The sequence below is a fragment of the Trichomycterus rosablanca genome, chromosome 10 (genome assembly GCF_030014385.1).
Source record: "Trichomycterus rosablanca isolate fTriRos1 chromosome 10, fTriRos1.hap1, whole genome shotgun sequence".
In the NCBI taxonomy this organism is placed as follows: Eukaryota; Metazoa; Chordata; class Actinopteri; order Siluriformes; family Trichomycteridae; genus Trichomycterus; species Trichomycterus rosablanca.
The window spans coordinates 8,911,698-8,938,178 of NC_085997.1; the positions used below are offsets into that span (position 1 = coordinate 8,911,698).

General features: G+C 41.3%; 6 non-coding genes across 6 annotated transcripts; 4 read left to right on the top strand and 2 right to left on the bottom strand.

Annotated features, from left to right (window-relative positions):
• Window positions 1–680: 680 nt before the first annotated feature.
• trnal-cag (transfer RNA leucine (anticodon CAG)) lies at window positions 681–763 on the top strand. The gene has a single exon. It is a non-coding gene; the product is annotated as a tRNA-Leu (tRNA).
• A 14,625-nt stretch (window positions 764–15,388) lies between these two features.
• trnar-acg (transfer RNA arginine (anticodon ACG)) lies at window positions 15,389–15,461 on the bottom strand. The gene has a single exon. It is a non-coding gene; the product is annotated as a tRNA-Arg (tRNA).
• A 930-nt stretch (window positions 15,462–16,391) lies between these two features.
• On the top strand, window positions 16,392–16,474 carry trnal-cag (transfer RNA leucine (anticodon CAG)). Its single transcript has one exon. It is a non-coding gene; the product is annotated as a tRNA-Leu (tRNA).
• A 2,862-nt stretch (window positions 16,475–19,336) lies between these two features.
• On the top strand, window positions 19,337–19,419 carry trnal-uag (transfer RNA leucine (anticodon UAG)). The gene has a single exon. It is a non-coding gene; the product is annotated as a tRNA-Leu (tRNA).
• Window positions 19,420–22,408: 2,989 nt separating this feature from the next.
• Window positions 22,409–22,491, top strand: trnal-cag (transfer RNA leucine (anticodon CAG)). The gene has a single exon. It is a non-coding gene; the product is annotated as a tRNA-Leu (tRNA).
• A 1,985-nt stretch (window positions 22,492–24,476) lies between these two features.
• trnaa-agc (transfer RNA alanine (anticodon AGC)) lies at window positions 24,477–24,549 on the bottom strand. Its single transcript has one exon. It is a non-coding gene; the product is annotated as a tRNA-Ala (tRNA).
• Window positions 24,550–26,481: the final 1,932 nt, after the last annotated feature.

Genomic DNA, 26,481 nt, shown 5'->3' on the forward strand with positions numbered 1-26,481 from the left:
GTTCCACTTCTTAGTGCTACATACAGTACATCAGTTGTATTCCACACAGATCAGCATGCAATGAAACTTTCCAACGCAATATTAACTGGATTCATATTATTCAATCTTGTGGACGATTGAATAGCCTACAACAAGCACAAACAGGGTTTGAGTTCTTAATAAATAATGCAGTCAGTTTAAAACCCAACAAGAAGGCTGTACCTAATACACTCATACCAGAGAAAAAACACACCCTAACACGCTAGTGCCATTACAGTGCTAAGAATGGTCCACCCAAAAAACATAATTTGGTCAGTTGGAGATCTCATATGGGGCTCCCTTTCTATTGATATTTGATTTACAGCCTAGTGACAAAGTGTACAGTGCAGCAGATGGGTTAGAGTCAGTAAATTTATCATACATAATAATGTGAAAAGATTCAGGAGTTCGTACAAATATTAGTTTGTGTGGGGCGGGAGTGGTGTCAACAGTGTCCAAGTTAGACAGAATGGTTTAGCAGTCTAAGGCACTGTATTCAGTATGCAGTATTCGCTGGAGGGGTGGGTTAAAATCCCACTTCTGATAGCTCATGCTTTATACAAATTTACGTCTTTAACACTCTACCATACATAATAATGTGAAAAGATTTGCACAAATCTTAGTCGGTGTGGGCGAAAGTGGTATCACTGACATCCCAGATAGTCAGGATGGCCGAGCGGTCTAAGGCGCTGCGTTCAGGTCGCAGTCTCCCCTGGAGGCGTGGGTTCGAATCCCACTTCTGACAATTCCTGCTTTATACAAATTTACATCTTTAACCCTCTACCATACATAATAATGTGAAAAGATACAAAAGTTCGTACAAATCTTAATCCTAGTTAGTCTTTTTTTTATTATTGTTTCAAATGCCATTAATAATTTATAATCACTGATTTGTGAGATATCAGCAGTAGTAGGTCATGTTTAACTGGTTTAATATTGTTTAAGCGCTGATTATCGGCTGTTTTTCGTGAGTATGTTGGGAGTTTTTCCATCCATTTTGACTGACTTTGAAATGCGCAATCTGGCAACCCTGGCTGAAGCGTTTATTCACATTTTGGAGCGATGTATGTTTGTATGCTAGAATATAAATAACATATTTTACAAACTGCTGTATATTTACATTGACATTTTCTCTTCTGTCTAAACATTTTTGGAATTAAGTTTGTAAAAGTAAGCGATACAGTAGATAATATATTTAATGAGCTGAACTAACTGAGAGAAGCGCTAACGGTGGTGGAAGAGTCTAAAAGGGTTTGGATACAGTCGTATCATCATAGCAGTACAACACAGTTTTGTCCGTAGCATCCGAAAATATCCAGAAGCTAATATACAAAAAACATTTATTTTAATAAACTTACCTTGTTGAAAAAAGTATGACCACAATTTCTAAACAAACACAGTATCCGCTGCTGCAGTCTCTACACAAACTTTGCAAGAACACATTTTACGGATATTACGGTAATGCACTGAAAACGCGTCCTACAGTAATGCAAGCACATACAACAGTGTGTGAGTTTACACTAATCAACCATAACATTAAAACCACCTCCTTGTTTCTACACTCACTGTCTATTTTATCAGCTCCACTTACCATATAGGAGCACTTTGTAGTTCTACAATTATTGACATGAGCACCACAGAGCAGGTATTATTTAGGTGGTGGATGATTCTCAGCACTGCAGTGACATGGTAGATATAAAGATATAGACATACTTTATTTGTCATATATACATAGTACAAAGAAATTATTTCTTTGCATATCCCAGCTTGTTTGGAAGCTGGGGTCAGAGTGCAGGGTCAGCCATCGTACAGCACCCCTGGAGCAGACAGGGGCCTTGCTCAAGGACCCAACAGTGGCTGCATAGCAGAGCCTGGATTTGAACCGCCAATTCTGGGTAATAGCCCAAAGCTCTACCCACTAGGCTACCACTGTGGTGGTGTGTTAGTGTGTGCTGTGCTGGTATAAGTGGATCAGACACAGCAGCACTGCTGGAGTTTTTAAATACAGTGTCCACTCACTGTCCACTCTATTAGACACTCCTACCTAGTTGGTCCACCTTGTAGATGTAAATTCAGAAACGATCGCTCATCTATTGCTGAGTTGGTCATCTTCTAGACCTTCATCAGTGGTCATAGGACGCTTCCCACAGGGTGCTGTTTGCTGGATGTTTTTGGTTGGTGGACTATTCTCAGTCCAGCAGTAACAGTGTTTAAAAACTCCAGAAGCGCTGCTGTGTGTGTCTTATTGCAGGGAAGACACACACACACACCCATAGGGCAATTCAGTGTCTCCAATTAACCCCAGGAAACCCACACAGACACTGGAAGAACATGCAAACTCCACACAGAAAGGACGCAGAGCAGCCTGCCTGGGGATTGAACCCAGGACCTTCTTGCTGTGAGGTGACAGTGCTACCCACCAAGCCACCCCTTAAATCTGACTCTCTTGCATACATTTGTAATAAAATCTTCTGTCTTACTTAGCCTTCTGCTTCCTTGTATAGAAATAGGCTAAAAACAGGGGGTAGAAAGTCCTGCTGTCCACTACAAAGGACATTGAATGAAATTGCTGTACATTTTTAAATCTTTTAAAACTATTTGATTATTAGGAAAAGATTACAAGAAAGATCATGAGCTGCCACACACCCACAAATGTGACATTACTAAAAAGCCCAGGGTGTACTCTATAAAGTACAGCAGTACTCAAATGGATTGCATCAATGGTGCTTGTGTTAGAGATCTCGGACACATGTTCCCACAGGGGACAAAAATGAATTGCTCTGTCTCAGGAGGATATGTTAATTAAAGCTCATAATGTCACTCATTACAGTTTAATTTAGAAATACAAGATCTGATAACTGACCTTACAAATTTTGAAGCAGATCTGTGATGGAAATGTTGTGTTTCAATAAACAATAAAAGTTATCAGGAGCAATTCCTTAGAAGGACACCAAAGGGGTTACCAAAAGTACAGTTGTAACACATCAGGGGTGCCCAATACGTCGATCGCGATCTACCAGTTGTTCGCACAGTGCATACTGGTAGATCGCACCTCATTCTAACAGGTCAGCGTGATTTACATGAAATGTGGCCACTGTTTTTCTAATTTGCGGTTTGCCTCCACCTCCACCTAATTTATTACAGGTTAGAACATAACATTAAAAAAACCTCTTTGTTTCTAAACTCACTGTCCATTTTATCAGCTCCACTTACCATATAGAAGCACTTTGTAGTTCTACAATTACTGACTGTAGTCCATCTGTTTCTCTACATAAATTTAAAACCTGGAGAATGCGGGCATCGATCCCGCTCTACCATTTGAGCTAATTCCCCTGATGAAGGACCCTCCTTTAACCTTTGTAAATTGTAATGTACTAACAGAGCGTTGATGCTGCATTATGAAAGGGCCAAAATAGTGCAGGATATGCCAACTGTTTAGTGTAGTGCAATAACAAAGCGGCTCCGTGAAGCAAGAACTGAAATTATAATGCATGTAATTCAACATAAAATATGTGGGTATTAATATGTAAAACTCAGTGCATCATTAGGCTGCACATAAATATAGATTTAAACTGTCTTCTATTTACTACAGTCTGTTTGAAACAGCTGGGCGTACAACTAGTTGGTGTGGAGAACATGTTACACATACAGTGTGCTATTATTTCAAGCTGACGAAGTACATGCTATTTTACTTACAAACATCTCACAAAGTACAAATTCTTCATCATTCTAAATAAACCATGTAGTACGGGACATTACCGCTTACCTAATGCAGTAAGAAGCAACTCGCCTGAACAGGGACTTGAACCCTGGACCCTCAGATTAAAAGTCTGATGCTCTACCGACTGAGCTATCCAGGATCTGGAACCTGTTTTAATCCTCACAAGAATGTGATTTAAGCCGCTCAGGTGGCGCAGCGGTAAAAAGAAACGCGCTGCAACCAGGGCTGGATTCTGAGAGCGTGGTATCGAATCCAGCCTTGCTTTACCTGTTCGAAGCTGAGTGGTTATATGAGCAACGATTGGCCGGTTGCTCATGTGGGGGGTGGGACAAAGAACCGGATGTGGGTCTCTCTCTGTCAGAATGCGATTGCGTTCTCTGCCGGCTGATTGGAGGCGCTTACAGAGATGGGAGAGGGTGCCCTTAGGGTGTGTCTCTCCGCATGCAACGCTAGGTGGCGCCAAACTCGTCGATGTGTGGGTGGCAAAGATGCATCTGGCTGCTGCTCGTGTTTCGGAGGGGATACGGGTTAGCTTCCATCACCTCCGTCAGGGCAGGGTTCGGCATAGACAGAGAGGAAGCACGATGCTAATTGAACAATTGGATGCGCTAGAAGGGGAGAAAAAGGGGTAAAAAAAAAAAAAAAAAGAATGTGACTTAAATTACAAACTTTAACATACGTTGTCCTGTAGAACTTCAATTAAAATAAAATGTTTTTATTTCTGTTTCGGCTCTCTTGAAGGCGATTATATAAAGTTTTAGGTGAAGTATGTTGCTGCTTACACACACAAAGAAAAACATCTCAGGAGGAGAATTTTATGTTATGTGTATTTATACGTGGCAAAATAAAAAAAATCCATAAAAATCAAATTGAGATAGCAAAGAACCTTGAATTATACTAAAAAGTTCTTCAAGTAGAAACAGTTCTAGCAAGAACACAAAAAACCCTAAAGAAACACTTCTTAAGACTTCTTAGTCTTAGTTTTTTATTATTTCAAATGCCATTCATTATTTCAAATGCCATTAATAATTTATAATCACTGATTTGTGAGATATCAGCAGTAGTAGGTCATGTTTAACTGGTTTAATATTGTTTAAGCGCTGATTATCGGCTGTTTTTCGTGAGTATGTTGGGCGGTTTTCAATGCATTTTGGCGGACTTTTAAATGTGCAATCTGGCAACCCTGGTTGAAGCGTTCATTCATATTTTGGAGCGATGTATGTTTTTATGCTAGAATATAAATAACATCTTTTACAAACTGCTGTATATTTACATTGACATTTTCCCTTCTGTCTAAACCTTGAAACTGGGTTTGTAAAAGTAAGCGATACTGTGGATAATATATTTAATGAGCTGAACTAACTGAGAGAAGCGCGTATAACCACAATTTCTAAACAAACACAGTATCCGCTGCTGCAGTCTCTACACAAACTTTGCTGCACTGAAATCGCAAGAACACAATTTATGGATATTACGGTAATGCACTGAGAACTCGTCCTACAGTCATGCAAGCACATACAGCAGTGTGTGAGTTTACACTAATCAACCATAACATTAAAACCACCTCCTTGTTTCTACACTCACTGTCCATTTTATCAGCTCCACTTACCATATAGAAGCACTTTGTAGTTCTACAATTACTGACTCTAGACTGCTCACTCTGTTCTTCAATGGTCAGGACCCCCACAGGACCACCACAGAGCAGGTATTATTTAGATAGTGGATGATTCTCAGCACTGAGAATCAAGGCAGTGGTTTATTATTCCTGGTTCAATCGATTAAAACTCCCATGAAGTCACCCAAATGTCAAAGCATCCCCACACAATCACACTTCCACCACCTGGTGGTAAGATGGATGTTCTTATTGTTTCTTATTATGAAATACATTCATTCATTCACTGCCTGTTTTATCCTGGTAATGATCACTGTGAGTCTTTTTTTTTTTAAAACTTCAAAAAGTAAATAAAAAAGATAACAATAATATCATTTCAGTTATATCAATAGCAGCGATCAAACTAAAAAATAAAACTCTGATGCATTTTAATATTGTAGCATTATAAGTTCATGCGTTTCTGTCAAAACAAAACAAATAAGGTATGTAAATAAAACTGTTTAAGAGTAAATAGGGCGTTAAAGACATGGTAACACTGACAGACTGGCCTAAAGATTAATGCTGCAACGAATTTCGCCTTAATTTTATCATTTCAGATTCCGAGTTGCTGCCAAATGATCATAATGTTATACATCAGGTGTGCCCAATACGTCGATCACCATCTACCAGTTGTTCGCACAGTGCATACTGGTAGATCGCACCTCATTCTAACAGGTCAGCGTGATTTACATGAAATGTGGCCACTGTTTTTCTAATTTGCGGTTTGCCTCCACCTCCACCTAATTTATTACAGGTTAGAACATAACATTTAAAAAACCTCTTTGTTTCTAAACTCACTGTCCATTTTATCAGCTCCACTTACCATACAGAAGCACTTTGTAGTTCTACAATTACTGACTGTAGTCCATCTGTTTCTCTACATAAATTTAAAACCTGGAGAATGCGGGCATCGATCCCGCTACCGCTCGCATGCTAAGCGAGCGCTCTACCATTTGAGCTAATTCCGCTGATGAAGGACCCTCCTTTAACCTTTGTAAATTGTAATGTACTAACAGAGCGTTGATGCTGCATTATGTAAGGGCCAAAATAGTGCAGGATATACCAACTGTTTAGTGCAGTGCAATAACAAAGCGGCTCCGTGAAGCAAGAACTGAAATTATAATGCATGTAATTCAACATAAAATATGTGGGTATTAATATCTAAAACTCAGTGCATCATTAGGCTGCACATAAATATAGATTTAAACTGTCTTCTATTTACTACAGTCTGTTTGAAACAGCCGGGCGTACAACTAGTTGGTGTGGAGAACATGTTATGTATGCAATGCATTTTGGCGGACTTTTAAATGTGCAATCTGGCAACCCTGGTTGAAGCGTTCATTCATATTTTGGAGCGATGTATGTTTGTATGCTAGAATATAAATAACATCTTTTACAAACTGCTGTCTATTTACATTGACATTTTCCCTTCTGTCTAAACCTTGAAACTGGGTTTGTAAAAGTAAGCGATACTGTGGATAATATATTTAATGAGCTGAACTAACTGAGAGAAGCGCTAACGGTGGTGGAAGAGTCTAAAAGGGTTTGGAACATAGTCGTATCATCATAGCAGTACAACACAGTTTTGTCCGTAGTATCCGAAAATATCCAGAAGCTAATATACAAAAAACGTTTATTTTAATAAACTTACTGTTGTGTTCTGTATACAGTATTCATGTATTGAGTTACATTCTGAAAAGTACATGTTCATAAATACTGTTACTTGGTTTGACCAGTTGGTGGCACTGTTAGAAAGGAATAAAGAGGAGATGAAAAGGAAAAGGAAGGAGTATGGCGGAGAATAAAGAAGAGTGATCAAGCTTGCTGTCGTGTGCATTATTTTAATAACTTGCTTTTACAGTTCATGTACCAAGACACAACAAACTGGCGACGAGGATGGCAGTCCCTCTACCTCCACCTTTCCTTCAGTGCCCGGGTGAGCCCGTATTACCTTTTGCAATGTGGATTAAGATGTTCGAGAATTACTTAATTGTAGTTAATGCGGAGGGAGATGACTGGCCCGACACCCGAAAACGTGCAACTTTACTTCATTGTCTTGGCACCGAAGCACAGAGGCTCTTCTACACTCTTCCAGATACGGGTTTGACATATGCAACTGCACTTACGGCTCTGAGAGCGTATTTCATTCCAAAAGTTAATGTGATTGCCGAGCGGCACAAATTTCGCCAGAGAGAGCAACGGCCGGATGAAACCATTGCACAGTATGTAGCGGCCCTACGTGATATTACATCTCTATGTGATTTCGGAGATAAAGAAGACGAGATGTTACGAGATCAGATTGTGGAAAAAACATGCAGTCATCGCATTCGTGAACGTTTGTTGCTCGAATTAGATTTGACTCTAGAAAAAACTGTACAGATTGCTGCGCAAGTGGAAAATGCTGTAGCTAATGCTATCGTGTTTAAGCAGCCGATGGAGCACGCAGTACAAGCATTACACGCTAAGCAAACGTCCAAGAGCAATCATAAAAACGCAGGAACAGCAAGTCAAGGAAAATCTGATGTTCACAGTGGTTTATGGACAGGACGTAAATGTTACAGATGTGATTCAAATAATCATTTAGCTAACTCACCGACGTGTCCTGCACTTAAGAAAACGTGTAAATTGTGCGGTAAAATTGGACATTTTGCTAAGGTGTGTCGTTCATCTGCTAAACAGCAGGTTAGAGAAATAGAAGTTCCAGAACTGACTGTACTCTACATGAACAATTCAGCCCCTGCTGCAAATAAGATTTCATGTACAATTGAGTTAGACACAAAAAGGGGTACACAGCTTCTCCAACTGGTGGTTGATACTGGATCATCTGTGTCACTCCTGCCTCTGGACATTTACCAGAAATACTTTGATGATCTTCCATTATTATCCAGCAACATACAACTGGTTACATACTCACAAGATAAGTTACCTGTACTGGGTCACATCAACACAAAAGTGAAACATGAGGACTGTTCTGTCCCTGCTACATTCTATATTGTAAGAATGGGAACACCCCTACTTGGTATGGATTTAATAACTTCGCTAAAAATCTGCATTTCAGGCAACAAAGTACTTTCTTCAGTTCAACCAGTTAGCGAGGTCTCCAAAAAGCCTGTGTTTGGCTGTGCGAAGAATTTTGTGCATAAAGTAAAACTACGACAGGATGTTACGCCCGTGCAACAAAAACTACGACGTCTACCCTTTTCAGTCAGAGAGGCAGTATCCAAAGAATTGACTTGCTTACTAGAAGCTGACATCATTGAGAGAATTGATGCGTCAGCCTGGGTTTCTCCAATAGTGGTCACTCAGAAAAAGTCTGGTGGAATTAGGATGTGCGTGGACCTCAGGGAGCCTAATAAAGCTGTCATTATGGATAGTTATCCAATTCCACACATTGAGGAACTGTTTTCACTATTGAGGGGAGCCACTATGTTTTCTACTATAGACCTGGCAAATGCTTATCACCAAGTTCCACTACATGAAGATAGTAGAGACTTGACGGCGTTTATAACCCATGAAGGTCTGTTTAGATACAAAAGAGTTTGCTATGGACTAGCCTCAGCACCATCAGCATTTCAAAAACTTATGATTACTGTTCTGATAAACATTCCAGGTGTTCAATGTTACCTTGACGACATAATTGTGTATGGTCGCTCAGCTGCGGAACATGATCTAAACCTTCAGAGAGTACTCCAGGCGTTAGCAGACACAGGATTACGCATAAATGACGAAAAATGCACATTTCACAGAGAAAGACTCAGTTTCTTAGGTCACGTGATTTGCAAAGAAGGTCTACTACCTGATGATACTCATCTTAAGGCTATTCGGGATGCTCCAGCACCGTTGGACGCAACTACACTCAGGTCGTTTCTAGGTCTGACAGCATGGTACGCTAAATTCATACCCAATTATGCTACTGTGGTTGAATCAATGCGAGCTGTTCTTCGAGAGAACACTACATACACATGGACTGATGCTGCACAAGCAAGTTTTCAGAAAGTAAAGGACCTGATGACTGAGAGTTCTGCACTGGCTCTGTTCGATCCAAACCTTCCTACCATAGTATCAACAGATGCTTCGGACTATGGAATAGGTGGTGTTTTAACACAGATACACCCAAATAACATGGAAAAGACAGTTGCTTTTGCATCACGTACTCTCACGACTACTGAAAGAAAGTACTCCGTGGTCGAAAAAGAGGCCCTAGCATGCGTTTGGACTGTAGAACGATGGAGGACATATTTGTGGGGTACAAAGTTCACCTTGCGGACCGATCACCAAGCCTTAACTACACTGCTGACATCCAAAGGCATGGGACGTGCGGGTTTGCGTGTAGCACGCTGGTCAGCTAGGCTACTTTGTTTCAATTATGACATCATGTACAGAAGAGGCGCAGATAATCGTGCTGCTGATTGCCTATCTCGCTTACCGTTACCTCACCACAATGATACGACTGTAGATACTGAACCAGAGACTGTGGCTGCTGTCACCATGTTTCTTGCTGCCATACCAGTGTCTGATTTTACTGCTGCTAGCTCTTCCTGCCCAGAGATAACTACACTACGGACGTACATGGAGACTGGATGGCCTGCAACATCAAAAACCTTACCAGCTGAAATGATCCCTTATTTCAAGTTGAGGGATGAACTCTCCATTCATGGCGCTTGTGTAATGAGAGGAAGTAACAGGGTGCTCGTTCCTGTACATCTGCGTAGACACGTAGTAAATCTTGCTCATGAGACCCATCAAGGTATCGTAAGGACCAAACAAAGACTAAGAGAACTGTACTGGTGGCCTAAAATGGACGAAATGGTTAATTCCATAATTACAATGTGTGTGACATGCCAACTAAATGATAAGACAGCGAGAACTGCACCTGCACCACTGACACCTGTTCCATTTCCTGATGGACCTTGGCAGAAAATAGCCATGGACATTGTTGGCCCGTTCCAAACAGGACCAACCGATTGCAAATTTGTCTTAACCTTAGTGGATTATTATTCAAAATGGCCTGAAGTAGCTTTTGCACCACAAGTGACGACTAATGCTGTTCTGTCCTTTCTAAGGTCCGTTTTCAGCCAAAAAGGTAACCCAGTGGAGATAGTAACGGATAATGGCCCACAATTTCGGTCTTCACAGTTTCAACAATTCCTGCAAGAAAGAAATGTTAAACATATCCGTACAACTATATATCATCCAGAGGGAAATGGTGCAGTAGAGCGTTGGAATAAAGTGCTGAAAGAGACTATCCTAACAGCTGAGAGGGAGAAGGTTCCTTGGAAAGCTTTTGTGACTGAATTCCTACAGAATTACCGAGCTACACCTCATGCCACAACAGGCAAGTCCCCTTTTCAACTTCTCTTTGGGAGACAAATGAGAACCAAGCTCAACATCCTTAGCAAAACTGGCTGTGCAGATAATGAACTGCGACACAGAGTTGAGGAAAGACAACTAAAGATGAAAACCTATACAGACATTAAACGTTGTGCCAAAACACCGTTGTTTAAAGAAGGTGATATGGTTCGAGTTAGAAAACCGACTCATGTCAACAAAGGACAGTCGAAATTCACAGGTCCACTTAAGATCCTGGAAAAGAAAGGAAAACACAGCTACAATTTAAGTGATGGACATTCGTGGGATGCAGTGCACCTAGCAATGCTACCTAATCAAATACCTACACAAACAGAGGAGCACAGTTCTGTTTCATCTCCCAGGACTGCAGTAGACAACCGGAGAGTAAACCAGCGGAAACGGAGACCACCAGCCTGGTTAAAAGACTATAACACCTGAACCCAAAGTAATAATACAAATGATAGAAAGTTGTGGTAAAGAACCAGGTTTTGTTTAACAGTGTGTTGTTCCTGTTTTATGTTGTTTACAGTGCTGAGTTAGAAAAAAAACAAAACTGCATATTTAGTTTATGTTATGACAATGCTTAAATGATACATACTTTAATTTTTTACAAAGGGGGAAAATGTTGTGTTCTGTATACAGTATTCATGTATTGAGTTACATTCTGAAAAGTACATGTTCATAAATACTGTTACTTGGTTTGACCAGTTGGTGGCACTGTTAGAAAGGAATAAAGAGGAGATGAAAAGGAAAAGGAAGGAGTATGGCGGAGAATAAAGAAGAGTGATCAAGCTTGCTGTCGTGTGCATTATTTTAATAACTTGCTTTTACAGTTCATGTACCAAGACACAACACTTACCTTGTTAAAAAAAGTATGACCACATTTTCTAAACAAACACAGTATCCGCTGCTGCAGTCTCTACACTAACTTTTCTGCACTGAAATCGCAAGAACACATTTTATGGATATTACGGTAATGCACTGACAACTCGTCCTACAGTCATGCAAGCACATACAACAGTGTGTGAGTTTACACTAATCAACCATAACATTAAAACCACCTCCTTGTTTCTACACTCACTGTCCATTTTATCAGCTCCACTTACCATATAGAAGCACTTTGTAGTTCTACAATTACTGACTCTAGACTGCTCACTCTGTTCTTCAATGGTCAGGACCCCCACAGGACCACCACAGAGCAGGTATTATTTAGATAGTGGATGATTCTCAGCACTGAGAATCAAGGCAGTGGTTTATTATTCCTGGTTCAATCGATTAAGACTCCCATGAAGTCACCCAAATGTCAAAGCATCCCCACACAATCACACTTCCACCACCTGGTGGTAAGATGGATGTTCTTATTGTTTCTTATTATGAAATACATTCATTCATTCACTGCCTGTTTTATCCTGGTAATGATCACTGTGAGTCTTTTTTTCAAAAAAACTTCAAAAAGTAAATAAAAAAGATAACAATAATATCATTTCAGTTATATCAATAGCAGAGATCAAACTAAAAAATAAAACTCTGATGCATTTTAATATTGTAGCATTATAAGTTCATGCGTTTCTGTCAAAACAAAACAAAAAAGGTATGTAAATAAAACTGTTTAAGAGTAAATAGGGCGTTAATGACATGGTAACACTGACAGACTGGCCTAAAGATTGATGCTGCAACGAATTTCGCCTTAATTTTATCATTTCAGATTCCGAGTTGCTGCCAAATGATCATAATGTTTCTGCACTGGAGAATGTGGGCATCGATCCCACTACCTCTCGCATGCTAAGCGAGCGCTCTACAATTTGAGTTAATTCCCCTTACGAAGACCCCACCTTTACTAATGTACTAACAGAGCGTTGATGCTGCATTATAAAGTCAGGGTGCAAGTGTTTAAGCTCAGACTCAGCTTTATAGTCATTCTATTATATAATACAATATTAACTGTATTTATATTATTCAATCTTGTGGACGATTGAATAGCCTACAACAAGCACAAACCGGGTTTGAGTTCGTAACAAATAATCCAGTCAGTTAAAAAGCCAACAAGAAGGCTGTACCTAATACACTCATACCAGAGAAAACACACCCTAACACGCTAGTGCCGTTACAGTGCTAAGAATGGTCCACCCAAAAACATTATTTGGTCAGTTGGAGTGCTCATATGGGGCTCCCTTTCTATTGATATATGATTTACAGCCTAGTGACAAAGTGTACAGTGCAGCAAATGGGTTACAGATTAAGGAGTTAGTACAAATCTCAATCCGTGTGGGGTGAGAGTGGTATTAATCATTTCCTGGCTAGTCAGGATGGCTGAGTGGTTCGAATCCCACTTCTGACAGCACATACTTGATACAAATTTATGTCATTAACCCACTACCATACATAATAATGTGAAAAGATATTACGGTTCGTACAAATCTTAGTCCTAGTTAGTCTTAGTTTTCTATTACAAAATCTATCCTTTACCCTTTTAATGGATTAACAGAGCGTTGATGCTGCATTAAGTAGGAGTGCAACGTGTTTAATCTCACGTACTCCTTTCTATATTATGTGGTGCTTTTATACCATCACAGACTCAGTTTATTTAAAATGTTCATCCCAGCTTTTAGGACGAACTGAAAAAAATAATAACTGTCTTTGTACCACTGACAGACTGACTTAAGGGTTGATGCTGCATTTAAAGGGGATGTCGTGAGTTTCAGCTGTTCATCTTTTACAAAACAGTTCACCAGATGAAAAACCAACAAAATGTCACGTACCGCTGCTTTAACCAAAAACATTTCAAAATTGAAAAATTACAAGTTATTGCGTTTGGCAATTTAAAAATCAAAAATGATTTTTAAAAAATCTTTAAAAAAATGTAAAAATGATTTGAGTGAAAATTGAGCGTAAATGTCGTTGTAACATTGTAAATTTTGATGCTGCGTTTCAGTGAGCATTGACGCAACAAGTTTCATATTACATGATGCCTTAAATGATCATAATGTTTCTGCACTGGAGAATGCGGGCATCAATACCGCTACTTCTCACATGTTAAGCGAGCGCTCTACCATTTGAGCTAATTCCCCCTACTATGAACCTCTTTTACCCTTTGCAAATTGTAATGTACTGACAGAGCAGAGCGTTAATGCTGCATAACTGTCTTTGTACCACTGACAGACGGACTTAAGGGTTGATGCTGCTTTATGTAAGGGCCAAAATAGTGCAGTTCAAAAAGTCTCAGTCAGCCGACAGTGCCAACATGCAGCCATATTCGGGGATGAGATCTTTTATGAAGTGCATTCTCTTTGATTTGGTTGGACTTGTAGGAGATTCTTCTGTTCTTGTTGCAGTGCTGCTGGAGGGTTTTCTTTTTAATGGTGGTGGTGGGGTGTTTGTGATTATATGTAACTGTAATACCTTATGTGCATTTGCATCTTTGTTCCCATTTTGAAGGTATAAAGCATGAGCTGTCAGAAGGGGAATTCAAACCTACGGCTCCAGGGGAGACTGCGAGCTGAACGACTGCTTGGCCATCCTGACTTGCTTGCACGTTACCAATGCCAATTTTCCTCAACACCCCCACATGGCCTAAGATTTGAACTGTAAGCTGCTTGAGCTACAGCAACAAGGCGCCGAGGAACTAATACACAGAGTTTTGCTCGAGTCCAATCATAAAGGCCAATTCCCATACTGGAAGTCGAAAACCTGGGTAAAAATCAGGAATCCTGACCGCTAGACCATATGGGAAACTGCAAGGCTCAGCACCGGCTGACGCCAGAATCAGCCACTTCATTCTGCTCTGCCAAGTCTTTGTCACCTTGACAAGACCTGCATTGTTGGATCTGGGGTACAGAGAGCCATACACAAGGAGTTAGAGAGACAAAAAAAGAGAGAGAATAGAAACCTTCGAAGCATGGCATACGAAAAGACAGGGCCGTGACACAGATTCGAACCTGGGTTGCTGCGGCCACAACGCAGAGTACTAACCACTATACGATCACGGCTTCCCAGCAGTCTGCCACTGGTGGCTCATGTCGGCTGCCCCCTGATAGACTGCAGTCATAGTTCCAACAGAAAAAGCTGCTTGAGCTACAGCAACAAGGCGCAGAGGAAGTAATGGGCAAAGTTTTGCTCAAGTCCAATCATAGAAGGCAATTCCCATACTGGGAGTCAAACCCGGGCCACCTGGGTGAAAACCAGGAAACCTGACCACTAGACCATATGGGAAACTGCAAAGCTCAGTATCGGCTGGTGCCAGCATCAGCCACTTCTTTCCGCTCTACCAAGTCTTTGTCACCTTGACAAGACCTGCATTGTTGGATCTGGGGTACAGAGAACCATACACAAGGAGTTAGAACAAGGTGAGAATAGAAACCTTCGTAGCACGGCATATGAAAAGACAGTGCCGTGACCCGGATTCGAACCTGGATTGCTGCAGCCACAACGCAGAGTACTAACCACTATACGATCACGGCTTCCCAGCAGTCTGCCACTGGTGGTTCATGTCGGCTGCTCCCTGATAGATTGCAGTCATAGTTCCAACAGCATCAGCCACTTCTTTCCGCTCTGACAAGTCTTTTTCACTTTGACAAGACCTCCATTGTTGGATGCATTGTTGGTGCTCCATACACAAGGAGTTAGAGAGACAAAAAAAGGCATGAGGAAACCGAGCCAGCCAGGAGTCGAACCTAGAATCTTCTGATCCGTAGTCAGACGCATTATCCATTGCGCCACTGGCCCCTGTTTGACTATGGTTCTCTTGCCCGAGGAGAGAATAGAAACCTTTGAAGCACGGCATACAAAAAGACAGGGCCGTGACTTGGATTCGAACCGGGGTTGCTACAGCCACAACGCAGAGTCAAACCCCTGTTTGACTATGGTTCTCTTGCCCGAGGAGAGAATAGAAACCTTTGAAGCACGGCATACAAAAAGACAGGGCCGTGACTTGGATTCGAACCGGGGTTGCTACAGCCACAACGCAGAGTTGTGCGAAGCATGGCTTCCCAATGCTCAGCCACTGCTCCCTGATAGACTACAGTCACAGTTTCAACAGAACAAGCTGCTTGAGCTACAGCAACAAGGCAACGAGGAACTAATAGGCAAACAACGAGCACAACAGGGTTTGAGTTCTTAAAAAATAATAAATAATCTTAATAAATAATCCAGTCAGTTAAAAACCCAACAAGAAGGCTGTACCTAATACACTCATACCAGAGAAAACACACCCTAACATGCAAGTGCCGTTACAGTGCTAACAATGGTCCATCCAAAAAACATTATTTGGTCAGTTGGAGTGCTCATATGGGGCTCCCTTTCTATTGATATATGGTTTACAGCCTAGTGACAAAGTGTACAGTGCAGCAAATGGGTTACAGTCAGTACATTTACTGTACATAATAATGTGAAAAGTTCGTACAAATATTAGTCCGTGTGGGGCGAGGGTGGTGTCGATGGTACCCAAGCTAGTCAGGATGCGGTCTAACGAGCTGCGTTCAGGTCACAGTCTCTCATTGAGGCGTGGGTTTGAACTTCTGACTGCTAGTGCTTTATACAAACTTATGTCTTTAACCCTCTAAAATACATAATAATGTAAAAAGATTCAGCAGTTCGTACAAATCTGTGGCGATGTGGGGGTGTTGAGGAAAATTGTCTTTCATAATGTGCATTCAGGTCAGGATGGCCGAGTGGTCTAAGGCACTGTGTTCAGGTCGCAGTCTCCCCTGGAGGCGTGGGTTCGAATCCCACTTCTGACAGCTCATGATTTAAACAAATCTACTTCTTTAGAGGACACAGTCATCAGGGAATACAGTTTTCATCAAAGGGTGAACATGGTCTGCAACAGTGCTGAGGTAGATGGTACGTGTCAAAGTAACATCCACATGGATGCCAGGACCCAGGCTTTTGATCACTGAAAATGTGAGAAACTGAATCATGTATTCATCCTGATCTTGCTCTGTTTATTGTTGCAGCTCTGCTGGAGGGTTATTTTGTTGGTGTTTGTGGTGGTGGTGGTGGGGTCTTTGTTCACTTCACATTGTTCGTCCTAAAGGCTAAGATCAACGTTTTAAATAAACTGAGTCTGTGATGGTTCAAAAACAACGCATAATATAGAAAAGAGTACGTGAGCTCAAAGACGTTGCACCCTCGTTTTATAATGCAGCATAGAATAGAAGAATAGAATAGAATCTTTATTGTCACTATACACAAGTACAATGCAATTTCGAGTGGCATCTCTCCAATAGAGTAGCAGCAGTAGAAGAAAGACAGTAGTAGTAATCACAAAAAAAAGAAAGAACAATAAAAATCCATTGAGCTGTTTTCACTACGCGATGCAGATCCTTACACTCGGCGGCAGTGCAGCTTGAATACCACTCTGTGAAATTGCTGGTCAGAATACTTTCTATTGTGCTCTTGTAAAAGTTTACTAGTAGGTTCTGCCATAGTTTGGCCTTTTTCAGCTTCCTGAGAAAGAAGAGTCTTTGTTGAGCCTTCTTAATCAGGTGTGAGGTGTTAACGGTCCACGTCAGCTGGTCAGACACGTAGACTCTGAGGAATTTCAGGCTTTTCACCATCTCCACCTTGTTTCCATGGATGTGCAGGGGGAGGTGGTTTATCTCCTTTGTTCTTCAAAAGTCAATGACGATCTCCTTTGTCTTAGAGGTGTTAAGAGCCAGGTTGTTTAATGTACACCAATCAGACAAGTGAGCTACCTCCTGCCTGTAAGCCATTTCCTGATTGTTGGAGATCAGTCCAACTATAGTTGTGTCATCTGAAATTGTAATTATTCTGTTGGAATTGTGAATGGTGGTACAGTCCTGTGTAAAAAGTGTGAAAAGCATAGGGCTTATCACACAACCCTGCGGCGTTCCTGTGTTTAGGATGAGGGTGGTGGAGGTGTGGTTGCCAATTTTGACCTTTTGTGGACGTCCAGTGAGAAAATCCATAATCCATGTGCACATTGAGGAATTCAGGCCCAGGTTCACCAATTTGCTGACCAGTTTATTGGGGATGATCGTGTTAAATGCGGAGCTGAAGTTCACAAATAAAATCCTCACATCGCTGTCAAGTTCCTCCAAATGTGTCAGCGCGGTGTTGAGTGCTGTTGTTATGGCGTCCTCTGTTGAGCGATTTGGTCGGTAGGCAAACTGATACATGTCCAGGCCACATGGGATGACTGTTCTGATGTGTGAAAGCACCAGCTTCTTGAAGCATTTCATGACTATGGGTGTTGTGTTAGAGCCACTGGACGATAGTCATTCAGGCATGATGAAGCTGATTTCTTGGGTACTGGAACGATGGTGGAGGATTTGAGACACGTTGGGACAGCAGCTTGTTGGAGTGAGAGGTTGAATATGCTGGTAAACACCACTGTAAGCTGGTCGGCACATGCTTTCAGCACCCGGCCGGGAACTCCATCTGGATCTGCTGCTTTGCTTGCATTGACTTTCCTCAGGGTGGTTCTCACCTGGTGGTGGTTTAGAACCAGTGTTGGTCCTCCAGTAGTTGGGTTGGTGAGTGGCGGGATGGGCGGAGCCACATTCTGAGTATATAAAAATATTAGTCCGTGTGGGGTGGGGGTGGTGTTGAGGATGACTCAGCTAGTCAGGATGGCCGAGCGGTCTAAGGCGCTGCGTTCAGGTCGCAGTCTCCCCTGGAGGCGTGGGTTCGATACAGCTACAGGATGATCAAACCTGAGCTTGTGTCCCATACCCAATCATGAGAATTGCCTGGTTATTTAAGTGGCGCAGCCCACAGGACTATGCAAGGCAGGGGGTGTCCTCTTCCCCGAGTCAAGCCTAGCACTAATCGTATACCTTGTTCATCCTCCTCCTGGAGGGTTGTGACCTGGGTTCTCTAATGGGATGGGGTGTGGGGGGAATTAGTGAGCGGGTGCTGTCGATGCTCTTTGAGCCCAGCAATGGTCCTTCCGCTTGATCCATATCCACTGGCTGCTTCTTTCGGCCGCTTCAGAGACTGATCTAATTGTTTGTCGTAGAGCCTGTCCATGGATGCCAAGTTCTTTCAGCAGCCTGATGGTGGAAGAAGCCACAAAACCTCTGCATCCCACTTCAACTGGATAGACTTTCGCGTTCCATCCTCATTGCTGAGCATCTGCTGCCAGTTCTGTGTAGCGCAGTTTCTTGCGCTCATAGGCCTCTTCTGTTGAATTCTCCCATGGAACTGTGAGCTCTGTGATGTATACAGACTTCAATGAAGGGGACCAGAGTACCAAGTCTGGCCTAAGGGTGGTGCACAACAGGGTTTGAGTTCTTAAAAAATAATAAATAATCTTAATAAATAATCCAGTCAGTTAAAAACCCAACAAGAAAACTGGACCTAATACACTCATACCAGAGAAAACACACCTTAACACGCTAGTGCCGTTACAGTGCTAACAATGGTCCACCCGAAAAACATTATTTGGTCAGTTGGAGTGCTCATATGGGGCTCCCTTTCTATTGATATATGGTTTACAGCGTAGTGACAAAGTGTACAGTGCAGCAAATGGGTTACAGTCAGTAAATTTACCATACATAATAATGTGAAAAGATTCAGGAATTTGTACAAATATTATTCCTTGTGAGGCGAGGATGGTATCTGTGGTACTCTAGCTAGTCAATATGGCCGAGCGGTCTAAGGCGCTGCGTTTAGGTCGCAGTCTTCCCTGGAGGCGTGGGTTCGAATCCCACTTCTGACATCTCATGCTTTGTACAAATTTACATCTTTAATCCTCTACCATACATAATAATGTGAATGTAATGTGATTTATAATCACTGATTTGTAAGATATCAGCAGTAGTAGGCCATGTTTAACTGGTTTAATATTGTCCTCGATCAGCTCTGTCCTCTTACCCTTAAACGAGGAAAACCTTCTCACCCTGCTCCTTGGCTTTCAGATGCATTGCGCAGCAACAGAAGAGAATTAAGGGCAGCTGAGAGAAAGTGGAGAAAATCTAAGCTTGGTGTTGATCTCCACTCCTACCACGATCTGCTGTCCAGGTTCTCATCCGATGTGACTGCATCAAAAACATCTTTTTACAAAGCCAAGCTTGAACAATCTGCTGCTGACCCACGTAAGCTTCATGCTATCTTTTCCTCTCTTCTGAACCCTCTTCCTCCTCCCCCATCTGCCTCTCTTACTGCTACTGACTTTGCAACATTCTTTCAGGACAAGATTGACAAAATCAATCAATCCTTCTCTCCGACTGACCCACTTTCAACTGACCCTCAACCCACCAACACACTCACCAGCTTCACCCCACTCACCATGGATGAGGTTGCACAGCTCCTCTCATCCAACAATCCCACTACATGCACACTCGACCCTATACCATCCACCATCCTTAAAGACATCTCACAGGACCTAATCCCCTTCATCACACTCATCATCAACAACTCCCTGACATCAGGTGTTGTCCCTGCTGCGTTTAAGAAGGCTCAGGTTATTCCCCTTCTTAAGAAACCTACACTAGACACTACAGACATTAACAACTACAGACCTGTCTCACTCCTCTCTTTTCTATCCAAAATTCTTGAACGTGCTGTCTATAACCAACTATCTTCCTTTCTTACTCAGAATGACCTCCACGATCCGTACCAGTCTGGCTTCAAGGCAGCGCATTCTACGGAAACAGCACTTGTAGCTGTTACTGAGAAGCTTCATGCAGCCAAAGCAGCCAAACTGTCATCGGTCCTCATTCTTCTTGACCTCTCTGCAGCCTTCGACACAGTGAATCACAGCATTCTCCTGTGCACTCTCTCCAGCCTTGGAGTAACAGGTTCAGCATGGCAATGGATGGCCTCCTACCTCGAAGGGCACTCCTACCAAGTGTCATGGAGGGGATCCATATCTCCCCCATGCACTCTCTCAACCGGTGTTCCTCAGGGCTCTGTACTTGGCCCACTTCTTTTCTCTATCTACACCCGCTCTCTGGGTAAGGTCATAGCCTCCCATGGCTTCTCCTACCACTCCTATGCAGCTCATTCAAAATGCAGCTGCCCGTCTGGTTTTTAACCAGCCCAAACACTGCCACATCACCCCACTGCTGCGTTCTCTTCACTGGCTTCCTGTAGCTGAACGCATTCAGCTTAAAACACTGATGCTCGCCTACAAAGCCAAAAATGGACCAGCCCCAAGCTACCTTCGCAGTCTAATCAAACCCCCGCTCTGTACCACGCAACCTCCGAATCACTAGTCTCGCCCGACTTGATCCTCCACCCAGGACTAAAGGAAGACAAGCATCAAGGCTCTTCTCTGTTCTAGCACCCAAGTGGTGGAATGAACTTCCTCTGTCCGTCCGAACATCTGAGTCTCTTGCTGTCTTTAAAAAACGATTAAAAACCCACCTTTTTACTAAGCACTTAAGCTGACTTGTACTTATTTACTAACATTTTTTTTCCATTTCCAAAAAAAAAAAAACCCACTGGTTCTAACAGGTTTCAGCAGATTTGTGTTCTTCGACTGTTGTTTACTAAAACTTGAGAAATGAAATGTTTACTATGGAAGCACTTCTGTAAGTCGCTCTGGATGAAAATGCAGAAAATGTAAAATGTAAATGTAATTAGAGATTTAAACGGTCCTCTATTTACTACAGTCTGTTTGAAACAGCTGGGCGTACAACTAGTTGGTGTGGAGAACATGTTAACACATACAGTGTGCTATTATTTCAAGCTTATCAAGTACATGCTAGTTCACTTACAAAAAACTCACAAAGTACAAATTCTTCATCATTCTAAACAAACCATGTAGTACAGGACATTACCGCTTACCTAATACAGTAAGAAACAACTCTCCCGAACAGGGACTTGAACACTGGACCCTCAGATTAAAAGTCTGATGCACTACCTACTGAGCTATCCTGGCTCTGCAAGACATGTCAATCCTCACAAGGATGTGTCCACAAGGATGTGACTTGAATTACAAACTTTAACATACACTGCCTGGCCAAAAATAAAAGTCACCAAAAAACCCTTAAGAAACACTTCTTAGTACTACATACATCAGTTGTATTCCACAGAGGTCAGCATGCGATGAAACTTTGATAGTAGATTCAAGATTCAAAGTAGCTTTATTAATAACAGACATTTATTTATTTATTAGTAATGGACATCGTTTTACTTTCTAACTGTGTTCATATTATGCTATCTAGTGGACGATTTAATAGCCTACAATGAGCACAAACAGGGTTTGAGTTCTTAATGAATAACAAATAATCTTAATAAATAATCCAGTCAGTTAAAAACACAACAAGAAGGCTGTACCTAATACACTCATACCAGAGAAAACACACCCTAACATGCTAGTGCCGTTACAGTGCCAAAAACATTATTTGGTCAGTTGGAGTGCTCATATGGGGCTCCCTTTCTATTGATACATGGTTTACAGCCTAGTGACAAAGTGTACAGTGCAGCAAATGGGTTACAGTCAGTAAATTTACCAGACATAATAATTTGTGAAAAGATTAAGCAGTTTGTACAAATATTAGTCTGTGTGGGGTGGGAGTGGCGTCAACAGTGTCCAAGCTAGACAGAATGGTTTTAGCAGTCTAAGGCACTGTGACAGCTCATGCTTTACACAAATTTACGTCTTTAACCCTCTACCATACATAATAATGTGAAAAGATTTAGCAGTTTGAGCAAATATTAGACCATGTGGGGCGAGGGTGGTATCAATGGTACCCCAGCTAGTCAGGATGGCCGAGTGGTCTAAGGCGCTGCGTTCAGGTCGCAGTCTTCCCTGAAGGCGTGGGTTCGAATCCCACTTCTGACAGCTCATGTTTTAAACAAATTTACATATTTAACCCTCTACCATACATAATAATGGTAAAAGATATGCCATTAATAATTTATAATCACTGATTTGTGAGATATCAGCAGTAGTAGGTCATGTTTAACTGGTTTAATATTGTTTAAGCGCTGATTATCGGCTGTTTTTCGTGAGTATGTTGAGCGGTTTTCCATGCATTTTGGCGGGCTTCTAAATGCGCAATCTGGCAACCCTGGCTGAAGCGTTCATTCATATTTTGGAGCGATGTATGTTTGTATGCTAGAATATAAATGACATCTTTTACAAATTGCTGTCAATTTACATTGACATTTTCTCTTCTGTCTAAACATTTTTGGAATTGGGTTTGTAAAGATAAGGGAAACAGTAGATAATATATTTAATGAGCTGAACTAACTGAGAGAAGCGCTAACGGTGGTGGAAGAGTCTAAAAGTGTTTGGAACATAGTCGTATCATCATAGCAGTACAACACAGTTTTGTCCGTAGCATCCGAAAATATCCAGAAGCTAATATACACAAAGTTTTCTTTAAAAAAAAAACTTACCTTGTTAATAAAGTATGACCTAAGTTTACACTAATCAGCCATAACATTAAAACCACCTCCTTGTTTCTACACTCACTGTCTATTTTATCAGCTCCACTCACCATATAGAAGCACTTTGTAGTTCTACAATTATTGACATGACCACTACAGAGCAGGTATTATCTAGGTGGTGGATCATTCTCAGCACTGCAGTGACACTGACATGGTGTTGGTGTGTTAGTGTGTGTTGTGCTGGTATGAGTGGATCAGACACAGCAGCGCTGCTGGAGTTTTTAAATACCGTGTCCACTCACTGTCCACTCTATTAGACACTCTTACCTAGTTGGTCCACCTTGTAGAGACAGTCAGAAACGATTGCTTATCTATTGCTGCTGTTTGAGTTGGTCATCTTTTAGACCTTCATCAGTGGTCATAGGACACTTCCCACAGGGCGCTGATGGCTGGATGTTTTTGGTTGGTGGACTATTCTCAGTCCAGCAGTGACAGTGAGGTGTTTAAAAACCTGCAGCGCTGTTATGTCTTATCCACTCATACCAGCACAACACAGGAGAGTCCTGACCATTGAAGAACAGCATAAAAGGCGGATAAAAAAGCATGTTGAGAAACAGATGGATTACAGTCAGTAATTGTAGAACTACAAAGTGCTTCTATATGGTGGAGCTGATAAAATGGACAGTGAGTGTAGAAACAAGGAGGTGGTTTTAATGTTATGGCTGATCGGTGTATACTCACCATGTATGCGTGGCTTTCCTCCGGGTATGAAAACGTGCCAGTAGGTGTAATTGCTGCTCTAAATTGCACCTGTATGTGTGAGTGAGTGGATAAATTAGTGTGTGATGCTTTGCGATGGTTTGACGCGCCCTGTCCAGGGTGTATTTTTGTCTCGAGCCCGGTGTTCGTGACACTGGACCCACGCTTGCCCTGTAATGCTGAATATCAATACAGGCAAATGAAGCGCATTTAAAAAAGCTTTAAAGCATTCTTGAAAAATGATGAGGCCAACCTTTTTAAAAAGTAGATCCCGATGACCTGTTGACTGAAATAGTAGATCCCAAGCCACAGAAGTGTGGGCACCAGTTTTACATTGGCTACGTTTTAACAAGACGTACCAAGAATGGCCTGTAGATGGCGCACTGTGGTCGTTTTTAAAAGCAAGCCAATTATGCCACCGAACTTAAATATGTATAATACTTTATAATGTATCAATTGTAACAGTATCAAATAATAAAACATTATAAAAAATTATAAGTTTATGCGTTTCTGTCAAAACAAAACAAAAAAGGTATGTAAACAAAACTGTTTGAGCGTAAATAGGGCGTTACTGACATTGTAACACGGACAGACTAGCCTTATGGTTGATGCTGCAACGAATTTTACCCTAATTTCATCTTTTCAGATTGCAAAATGATCATAATGTTTGTGTACTGGAGAATGTGGGCATCGATCCCACTACCTCTCGCATGCTAAGCGAGCGCTCTACCATTTGAGCTAATTCCCCTTACACAAAACTTTCCTTTACCCTTTGTAAATTGTAATGTACTAACAGAGTGTTAATGCTGCATTATAAAGTGAGAGTGCAACATGTTTAAGCTCACGTACTCTTTTCTATATTATGCGTTGCTTTTCATTAAAATGTTATGTGCATTTATATGTGGCAAAATAAAAAAATCCATAAAAATCAAATTGAGTTAGCAAAGAACCTTAAATTATACTAAATGGTTCTTCAAGTAGAAACAGTTCTACCAAGAACACAAAAAGAACCCTTAAGAAACACTTCTTAGTGCTACATACATCAGTTGTATTCCACACAGGTCAGCATGCGATGAAACTTTGCTCGAAACAGACGTCGTTTTACTTTCTAACTGTATTCATATTATGTCATCTAGTGGACAATTGAATAGCCTACAACCAGCACAAACAGGGTTTGAGTTCTTAATGAATAATTATTAATCTTAATAAATAATCCAGTCAGTTAAAAACCCAACAAGAAGGCTGTACCTAATACACTCAGACTAGAGAAAACACACCCTAACACGCTAGTGCTGTTACAGTGCTAAGAATGATCCACCCAAAAACATTATTTGGTCAGTTGGAGATCTCATATGGGGCTCCCTTTCTATTGATTTTTGGTTTACAGCCTAGTGACAAAGTGTACAGTGCAGCAGATGGGTTACAGTCAGTACATTTACAATACATAATAATGTTTAAAGATTAAGCAGTTTATGGGTTCGAATCCCACTTCTGACAGCTCATGATTTAAACAAATCTACTTTTTTAGAGGACACAGCCATCAGGGAATACAGTTTTCATCAAAGGGTGAACATGGTCTGCAACAATGCTGAGGTAGGTGGTACGTGCCAAAGTAACATCCACATGGATGCCAGGACCCAGGCTTTTGATCTCTGAGAAACTGAATCATGTATTCATTCTGATCTTGCTCTGTTTATTGTTGCAGCTCTGCTGGAGGGTTATTTTTTTGGTGTTTGTGGTGGTGGTGGTGGTGGGGTCTTTGTTCCCATTTTGGTTTATTTAGTATATGATGTACTTTACATCCATTTAAATATGTACTTAAATACTTAAATATCCATTTAAGTATGTTTATTCAGCATCCATTTACATTGTTACAGCAGTATTTTACGACAAAAATTTAAATGTTCACATTATTTAAATGGATGTAAAGTACATCATTTACTAAATAAACCAAAATGGGAACAAAGACCCCCCCACCACCACCACCACCACCACAAACACCAAGAAAATAACCCTCCAGCAGAGCTGCAACAAGAACAGGACAATCTCCTACAGGTCCAACAAAATCAAAGAAAAAATGCACTTCATAAAAGACCTCACATTGTTCGTCCTAAAGGCTAAGATCAACGTTTTAAATAAACTGAGTCTGTGATGGTTTAAAAACAACGCATAATATAGAAAAGAGTACGTGAGCTTAAACACGTTGCACTCTCACTTTATAATGCAGCATCAACACTCGTTTAGTACATTACAATTTACAAATCCTAAAGGAAGGATCTGTGTAAGGGGAATTAGCTCAAATGGTAGAGCGCTCGCTTAGCATGCGAGATTTAGTGGGATCGATGCCCACATTCTCCAATGCCGAAACACTATGATCACTTAAAGGCAACACATAATATGAAAGTCGTTGCTCACTGAAACGCTGCATCAAACATTAGGTCAGTCTGTAAGTTCTACAGTGACAGTTATGCTCTATTTTTACTCAAATCGTTTGGTTTAAAGACCTTTTTTGACATGTTTAAATTGACAAATATAGCGCCCCCTAGCACCCCTGGCTGTATTTGGAAAGCGCTCCCCGACTTCTTTTATTTGTTTAAGAAATCTCTTTCTTTGTGGTAATGTAAGGATTTAAAAGGGCCACTACTTATCAGTACTTACGATTATTTTATATTTAAGCTAT